Below are 7,500 nucleotides of genomic sequence, written 5' to 3'. Positions count from 1 at the left end.
GCGGAGGCAGAGCGCAACAGCGACCCCTTGGCGACAAGCGCGATCTCCGCGGAGAGCACGTCTACTCGCCGAGGGAGAGCACGTCTACTCGCCCAGGGAGAGCACGTCTACTCGCCCAGGGAGAGCACGTCTACTCGCCGAGGGAGAGCACGTCTACTCGCCCAGGGAGAGCACGTCTACTCGCCCAGGGAGAGCACGTCTACTCGCCGAGGGAGAGCACGTCTACTCGCCGAGGGAGAGCACGTCTACTCGCCGAGGGAGAGCACGTCTACTCGCCCAGGGAGAGCACGTCTACTCGCCCAGGGAGAGCACGTCTACTCGCCCAGGGAGAGCACGTCTACTCGCCCAGGGAGAGCACGTCTACTCGCCCAGGGAGAGCACGTCTACTCGCCCAGGGAGAGCACGTCTACTCGCCGAGGGAGAGCACGTCTACCCGCCGAGGGAGAGCACGTCTACTCGCCCAGGGAGAGCACGTCTACTCGCCGAGGGAGAGCACGTCTACTCGCCGAGGGAGAGCACGTCTACTCGCCGAGGGAGAGCACGTCTACTCGCCGAGGGAGAGCACGTCTACTCGCCCAGGGAGAGCACGTCTACTCGCCCAGGGAGAGCACGTCTACCTCCCGCCTGAGGGAGAGCACGGGGGGGGGGGACAAAGACAGGCGGCAGCAGCTTCGGTGAACGTCACCCGGGAGGCGACCGGGGCTGTCCCGGGGCAGTCCCGGGAAGCCGGCGTCCGACACAGGGAACCGTCAGCTGCCGGACCGGGGCGAATCCCCGCGGCCACGGCAGGGGTGGGGGCTCGAAGACAGCCGGCAGTCGCCTCGGTGAACGTCACCCGGCCGGCGACCGCGGCCGTTCCGGGGCCGTCCCGGGAAGCCTGCGACAGGCACGGGGTCCCAGCCGCGGCCGGACCGACTCGAAGCCCCGCGGCCCCGGCACGGGGGAGGCCCAAAGACTGGCGGCAGCCGCTTCGCTGAACGTCACCCGGCCGGCGACCGGGGCCGTCCCGGGGCTGTCCCGGGATGCCGGCTTCCGGCACGGGGTCCCGGCCGCGGCCGGAGCGGCTCGAATCCCCGCGGTCCCGGCAGCAGCCGGAGCCGCTCGCCGTTCGGGCTCCCGGCACCCTACGGATCCGCCGACTCGTTCGCGGGCGGCGGGGGGAGGCAGTGAAGGAGGTGCGGGCAGAAGCGGCAGCGGAGGCGGAGGGGGGGGGGGGCTCGAAGACAGCCGGCAGCCGCTTCGGAGAACGTCACCCGGCCGGCGACCGCGGCCGTTCCGGGGCCGTCCCGGGAAGCCTGCGACAGGCACGGGGTCCCGGCCTCGGCCGGACCCGCACTGGATGCCGCCGCCTCGGGCTCTCGGGACGGTATGGATCCGCCGACTCGTTCGCCGGCGGCGGGGGGAGGCAGTGGAGGGGGTGCGGGGAGAAGCGGCAGCGGAGGCGGAGGGGGGGGGGGGCTCGAAGACAGCCGGCAGCCGCTTCGGTGAACGTCACCCAGGAGGCGATCGGGGCCGTCCCGGGGCCGTCCCGGGATGCTGGCTTCCGCCACGGGGTCCCGGCCGCGGCCGGAGCGGCTCGAATCCCCGCGGTCCCGGCAGCAGCCGGAGCCGCTCGCCGTTCGGGCTCCCGGCACCCTACGGATCCGGCGACTCGTTCGCCGGCGGCGGGGGGAGGCAGTGGAGGGGGTGCGGGCAGAAGCGGCAGCGGAGGCGGAGGGGGGGGGGCTCGAAGACAGCCGGCAGCCGCTTCGGTGAACGTCACCCGGCCGGCGACCGGGGCCGTCCCGGGGCTGTCCGGGGATGCCGGCTTCCGGCACGGGGTCCCGGCCGCGGCCGGAGCGGCTCGAATCCCCGCGGTCCCGGCAGCAGCCGGAGCCGCTCGCCGTTCGGGCTCCCGGCACCCTACAGATCCGGCGACTCGTTCGCGGGCGGCGGGGGGAGGCAGTGGAGGGGGTGCGGGCAGAAGCGGCAGCGGAGGCGGAGGGGGGGGGGGGGGGCTCGGAGACAGCCGTCAGCCGCTTCGGTGAACGTCACCCGGGAGGCGACCGGGACCGGCCCGGGAAGCCATCGTCCGGCCCCGGATCCCGGCCGCGGCCGGACCGGCTCGAAGCCCCGCGGCCCCGGCACGGGGGAGGCCCAAAGACTGGCGGCAGCCGCTTCGCTGAACGTCACCCGGCCGGCGACCGGGGCCGTCCCGGGGCCGTCCCGGGATGCCGGCTTCCGGCACGGGGTCCCGGCCGCGGCCGGAGCGGCTCGAAGCCCCGCGGTCCCGGCAGCAGCCGGAGCCGCTCGCCGTTCGGGCTCCCGGCACCCTACGGATCCGCCGACTCGTTCGCCGGCGGCGGGGGGAGGCAGTGGAGGGGGTGCGGGCAGAAGCGGCAGCGGAGGCGGAGGGGGGGGGGGGCTCGAAGACAGCCGGCAGCCGCTTCGGTGAACGTCACCCGGCCGGCGACCGGGGCCGTCCCGGGGCTGTCCGGGGATGCCGGCTTCCGGCACGGGGTCCCGGCCGCGGCCGGAGCGGCTCGAATCCCCGCGGCCCCGGCAGCAGCCGGAGCCGCTCGCCGTTCGGGCTCCCGGCACCCTACAGATCCGGCGACTCGTTCGCCGGCGGCGGGGGGAGGCAGTGGAGGGGGTGCGGGCAGAAGCGGCAGCGGAGGCGGAGGGGGGGGGGGGGCTCGAAGACAGCCGGCAGCCGCTTCGGTGAACGTCACCCGGGAGGCGACCGGGACCGGCCCGGGAAGCCATCGTCCGGCCCGGGATCCCGGCCGCGGCCGGACCGGCTCGAAGCCCCGCGGCCCCGGCACGGGGGAGGCCCAAAGACTGGCGGCAGCCGCTTCGCTGAACGTCACCCGGCCGGCGACCGGGGCCGTCCCGGGGCCGTCCCGGGATGCCGGCTTCCGGCACGGGGTCCCGGCCGCGGCCGGAGCGGCTCGAATCCCCGCGGTCCCGGCAGCAGCCGGAGCCGCTCGCCGTTCGGGCTCCCGGCACCCTACGGATCCGCCGACTCGTTCGCCGGCGGCGGGGGGAGGCAGTGGAGGGGGTGCGGGCAGAAGCGGCAGCGGAGGCGGAGGGGGGGGGGGGCTCGAAGACAGCCGGCAGCCGCTTCGGTGAACGTCACCCGGCCGGCGACCGGGGCCGTCCCGGGGCTGTCCGGGGATGCCGGCTTCCGGCACGGGGTCCCGGCCGCGGCTGGAGCGGCTCGAATCCCCGCGGTCCCGGCAGCAGCCGGAGCCGCTCGCCGTTCGGGCTCCCGGCACCCTACAGATCCGGCGACTCGTTCGCCGGCGGCGGGGGGAGGCAGTGGAGGGGGTGCGGGCAGAAGCGGCAGCGGAGGCGGAGGGGGGGGGGGGGCTCGAAGACAGCCGGCAGCCGCTTCGGTGAACGTCACCCGGGAGGCGACCGGGACCGGCCCGGGAAGCCATCGTCCGGCCCGGGATCCCGGCCGCGGCCGGACCGGCTCGAAGCCCCGCGGCCCCGGCACGGGGGAGGCCCAAAGACTGGCGGCAGCCGCTTCGCTGAACGTCACCCGGCCGGCGACCGGGGCCGTCCCGGGGCCGTCCCGGGATGCCGGCTTCCGGCACGGGGTCCCGGCCGCGGCCGGAGCGGCTCGAATCCCCGCGGTCCCGGCAGCAGCCGGAGCCGCTCGCCGTTCGGGCTCCCGGCACCCTACAGATCCGGCGACTCGTTCGCCGGCGGCGGGGGGAGGCAGTGGAGGGGGTGCGGGGAGAAGCGGCAGCGGAGGCGGAGGGGGGGGGGGGGCTCGAAGACAGCTGGCAGCCGCTTCGGTGAACGTCACCCGGGAGGCGACCGGGACCGGCCCGGGAAGCCATCGTCCGGCCCGGGATCCCGGCCGCGGCCGGACCGGCTCGAAGCCCCGCGGCCCCGGCACGGGGGAGGCCCAAAGACTGGCGGCAGCCGCTTCGCTGAACGTCACCCGGCCGGCGACCGGGGCCGTCCCGGGGCCGTCCCGGGATGCCGGCTTCCGGCACGGGGTCCCGGCCGCGGCCGGAGCGGCTCGAAGCCCCGCGGCCCCGGCAGCAGCCGGAGCCGCTCGCCGTTCGGGCTCCCGGCACCCTACGGATCCGGCGACTCGTTCGCCGGCGGCGGGGGGAGGCAGTGGAGGCGGTGCGGGGAGAAGCGGCAGCGGAGGCGGAGGGGGGGCGGGGGGGACGATAGTGGCGGGGGGCGGGGGGTGCTCGAAGGCAGCCGGCAGCCGGTTCGGTGAACATTCGCCGGGGCGGGGGGGGCGACCTGTCCGTGCCCGGGGCAGCCCCGGGAAGCCGGCAGCCAGCACGGGGTCCCGGCAGCACCTGTTCCCTGCCCTGGGACTTGCCGTGCCCGGCGGCCGGTTGCCGGGTGGGGGGAGCGATGAGAGGCGGGGCGCAGCGGCCGGGGCAGCGCCGGGCCGCAGCGGGGGGCTGGGCGGGTGGGGTAGGCGTCGAGCGGCAAGCCCTCGGCTGCAGCGAATGTTCGGCGGTGCGGGGCGGGGGGGGACGGGACGACACGTTGGGGGCGCCGAGTCCGAGCCACCCCCGGCCCCAGGGGCGGCCGGAGGGGGAGGCCGGTGCCTGGCCCTGGGAGCTGCTGGGCGCCGGATGGCCGAGGGTGCGTCAGAAGCCGCCCGAGCGGTCGAGCAGGTCCTCCAGAAAGGCCTAGGGTGGCTTCGAGGGCCCCGGGAGCAGTCGAGGGAGGCCTCCAGGCAGGTCTGGAGTGGATGGGAGGCCTTCCAAAGCAGACAAGGGAGGCTGCCAGCGGGGCCTAGGCTGGCACTGCAGCCTGTAAATGGTTGGGGGGGGGGGGCCTCTGGTGCGGCCTGGAGTCTCTGGGTGGCGTCCAGAGAGGTGCAAAAGATCCTCTGGTGCGGCCTGTGGTGGCGGAGAAGCCTGCAGAGCGTGCGGGGGAGGCTTCTGGTGCGGCCTGGGGTGGGTCGGAAGCCTGCAGAGCGTGCGGGAGAGGCTTCTGGTGCGGCCTGGGGTGGCTGAGAAGCCTGCAGAGCGTGCGGGAGAGGCTTCTGCTGCGGCCTGGGGTGGCTGAGAAGCCTGCAGAGCGTGCGGGGGAGGCTTCTGTTGGGGCCTGGGGTGGGTCAGAAGCCTACAGAGCGTGCGGGGGAGGCTTCTGTTGCGGCCTGGGGTGGGTCGGAAGCCTGCAGAGCATGCGGGGGAGGCTTCTGCTGCGGCCTGGGGTGGCTGAGAAGCCTGCAGAGCGTGCGGGAGAGGCTTCTGCTGCGGCCTGGGGTGGCTGAGAAGCCTGCAGAGCGTGCGGGAGAGGCTTCTGTTGGGGCCTGGGGTGGGTCGGAAGCCTGCAGAGCGTGCGGGAGAGGCTTCTGTTGGGGCCTGGGGTGGCTGAGAAGCCTGCAGAGCGTGCGGGGGGAGGCTTCTGGTGCGGCCTGGGGTGGGTCGGAAGCCTGCAGAGCGTGCGGGAGAGGCTTCTGGTGCGGCCTGGGGTGGGTCGGAAGCCTGCAGAGCGTGCGGGAGAGGCTTCTGTTGGGGCCTGGGGTGGCTGAGAAGCCTGCAGAGCGTGCGGGAGAGGCTTCTGCTGCGGCCTGGGGTGGCTGAGAAGCCTGCAGAGCGTGCGGGAGAGGCTTCTGCTGCGGCCTGGGGTGGCTGAGAAGCCTGCAGAGCGTGCGGGAGAGGCTTCTGCTGCGGCCTGGGGTGGCTGAGAAGCCTGCAGAGCGTGCGGGAGAGGCTTCTGCTGCGGCCTGGGGTGGCTGAGAAGCCTGCAGAGCGTGCGGGAGAGGCTTCTGCTGCGGCCTGGGGTGGCTGAGAAGCCTGCAGAGCGTGCGGGAGAGGCTTCTGCTGCGGCCTGGGGTGGCTGAGAAGCCTGCAGGGCGTGCGGGAGAGGCTTCTGCTGCGGCCTGGGGTGGGTCGGAAGCCTGCAGAGCGTGCGGGGGAGGCTTCTGGTGCGGCCTGGGGTGGCTGAGAAGCCTGCAGAGCGTGCGCGGGAGGCTTCTGGTGCGGCCTGGGGTGGCTGAGAAGCCTGCAGAGCGTGCGGGAGAGGCTTCTGCTGCGGCCTGGGGTGGCTGAGAAGCCTGCAGAGCGTGCGGGGGAGGCTTCTGGTGCGGCCTGGGGTGGCTGAGAAGCCTGAAGAGCGTGCGGGAGAGGCTTCTGGTGCGGCCTGGGGTGGCTGAGAAGCCTGCAGAGCGTGCGGGGGAGGCTTCTGGTGCGGCCTGGGGTGGCTGAGAAGCCTGCAGAGCGTGCGGGAGAGGCTTCTGGTGCGGCCTGGGGTGGCTGAGAAGCCTGCAGAGCGTGCGGGAGAGGCTTCTGCTGCGGCCTGGGGTGGCTGAGAAGCCTGCAGAGCGTGCGGGAGAGGCTTCTGCTGCGGCCTGGGGTGGGTCGGAAGCCTGCAGAGCTTGCGGGGGAGGCTTCTGGTGCGGCCTGGGGTGGGTCGGAAGCCTGCAGAGCATGCGGGGGAGGCTTCTGCTGCGGCCTGGGGTCTCTGGGTGGCCTCTAGAGAGGTGCAAAAGACCCTCTGGGTTGGGCTGGGGTGGCTCTTGGACCCCTGCCACACAGTGGAGAGAGGCCTCCGGCCCGCCACCTGTGTCCCTGTGTGCCTGAGTGCCTGTGTCCCTGTGTCCCTGTGTCCCTGAGTGCCTGAGTGCCTGTGTCCCTGTGTCCCTGTGTCCCTGAGTGCCTGAGTGCCTGAGTGCCTGTGTCCCTGTGTCCTTGTGTCCCTGTGTCCCTGTGTCCCTGTGTGCCTGAGTGCCTGTGTCCCTGTGTCCCTGTCTGTGTACCTGTGTGCGAGAGTGTCCGGCACGCCACCCAGCGGCGGCGGGCAAGCAGGTAGGCGGGTGGGCGGGCCGGCGAGGGCCAGTGTGAGTTTGGGGGGTGGGAGGGGAGGCGGCAGCTGGAAGCGTCAGAGGAGGGGGCGTGGCTCCGGCTGGCCCCGGGAGCAGGTTCCCGGGACCGGGACCGGCTGGACCCGGCGGGTGGTTGATCCCGGGGCGGGGGGCAGAGGCGGCGGGAAGCGGCAGCTGCGTGTGCGGCGGGGGGGTGGAGGGCGAACCGCGGCGGGAAGCGGATGCTTCAGAGCAGGTTACGGGGGCGGGGACGGACGACACCACCTGTCCCCGCCCCGGGACGGGCTGGACCCGGCGCCGTGTACCCGCCGCCGCCCCCGCCGCCGCCCCCCTCCGCCACCCCGGGACCCCGACGTTTTTTGGCGCCCGCGCCTTTTTTTGCTCCCCGCCTGCCCGCGCTGCCCCGAGCCCTCCCCCGGGGCGGGGCGGGAGGGAGGGACGGACGGACGGGTAGCCGGGGATCTCCGAGCGCGCGCCACCAGACCGAGGCGGGTCCCGGCGGCGGCGGCGGCGGCGGCGGCGGCGGCGGCGGCGGCAGCAGCAGCAGCAAGCGACGGCGGGGGGGGCAGGCTAGGGAGAGAGGGGGAGCGGCATGCGGTAGGGCTGGGGGGTTTGTTTCGGGGGGGAGGGGTGGGGGGGGGGTGGCAGCGGTCAGCGAGAGCGGGGAGAGGGGGAGCGGCATGCGGTAGGGCTGGGGTGTTTTT

This window comes from Melanerpes formicivorus, unplaced genomic scaffold, assembly GCF_026170545.1.
Source record: "Melanerpes formicivorus ecotype bairdi unplaced genomic scaffold, bMelFor1.0.p_v2 SCAF_240, whole genome shotgun sequence".
Classification (NCBI taxonomy): domain Eukaryota; kingdom Metazoa; phylum Chordata; class Aves; order Piciformes; family Picidae; genus Melanerpes; species Melanerpes formicivorus.
The sequence above is the reverse complement of the archived record's forward strand: the minus strand, read 5'-3'. Positions refer to the sequence as shown.